The sequence below is a fragment of the Corvus kubaryi genome, unplaced genomic scaffold (assembly GCF_017639235.1).
Source record: "Corvus kubaryi isolate FWS band 111438036 unplaced genomic scaffold, C.kubaryi_AGA036_p1.0 37395, whole genome shotgun sequence".
Taxonomy (NCBI): domain Eukaryota; kingdom Metazoa; phylum Chordata; class Aves; order Passeriformes; family Corvidae; genus Corvus; species Corvus kubaryi.
In genome coordinates, this window is record NW_024581134.1 from 4,181,470 (window position 1) to 4,182,823 (window position 1,354).

Below are 1,354 nucleotides of genomic sequence, written 5' to 3' on the forward strand. Positions count from 1 at the left end.
CCTTTTTTTTTTTTTTTTCTTTCCCTCTTCCCATGCACGACAGTTGGGGTGTTTGTCTAAAAAAAGAAAGAGTGGGTAATTATTGCTAAATTACGCAAGGCGTCAGGCCTCTCTGGGCTGAGCTGCCAGCGAGATGCAGCCGGGAGAGGGTCCTTTCCCACCTGTTGGGGCTGCTGTCTCACAAAAAGAGCCAGGAGGGTGCTTTGGGAGGAGCTGTGGGACAGCTGGGGGTCGCGGGTGGGCTGTGGGCTCCCAGCCTGTCGCTCTCTGCCTTCATCGTTTGCCAAGCTGCACTCGGGCATTTCTTTACTCTGCTGCCATCCGACTGGCAAACAGGAGTAACAGATTCCTTCTTGGTGAGCTTTGGGTGAGAGCTGCTCAGAACAAACTTTGTCAGACCTACACGAGGTGCCGATGTAGTTACAGGCTGAGGTGTGGGAGCTGGTCCCCAGAGAGGCCTGGTCCTGCATCTCCTGGAGGTCTGGTAATACTGATGGCAAATCCAGCTCCTCTGGACCAGAGTGGGACCATCCCTGGTGCTGAGAGTTGACTCTCTCACTCCTGGGCCTGTCACAGCTCTGCTCTCCATCTGCAGGGTGCTGGTGCTGCTGCCTCATCTGTTCAGGGCAGGGAGATTCCCATTCCCCAGGCACACCCCCACAGCCAGGAGCAGTCTCGGTGGTGGTGGGGATGCCACAGGAGCACAAGCAGGCGGTAACAGCAGCACACCTGGGTGGTTTGTCAAGGCTCTCTCCCTTGCTGATTGCTGCAATGATCACCTCAAGCCCTTGAGCGTGAGATCTGAGGCAGCCTCAAAGCCACAAGAGCCAGGCATCAGGGCTCCGAGATGGCATTTCCCTGGAATGAAGCAGCTGCAGATTATGTTGCCTTTACTTCATGCAAAGAAGCCAGCTCTGGATGGCAGAGTTTACAGGAAGCACATGTCAAGAGAGTAAATAATGAATATCAAAGCAGCAGTGAAGGTGGAAAGAGCTCTTTAAGCTTCAAAGCAAGCCACTGGATTGTTCCAGAAGTTCTTCAGGGATCCAGATGAAGCTGAAGTTGGGAAAGGTGCAAGAATAGCTGCAGGGAAGATGCAGCTGTCAAGGATTCTGGTCATGAGCAGACCACAGAAAATCCAGGGGTTCATGCACGTGCTCTCAGCTCCCCCTCAAGACGCAGGATGTGAAGTGGTATGTGGGGAAATTCACAGGACTCATTTATTTTGACCACCCCGTTCTGCTGCCTGAGAACTGAGAGAACTGGCGAGGGCTGTGCTTGGAGCGGTGGAGGTGAACTGGGAAATGTTAGGGAATCACAGCATCCCCTCATGATGCTGTTCTGGGGACACCCT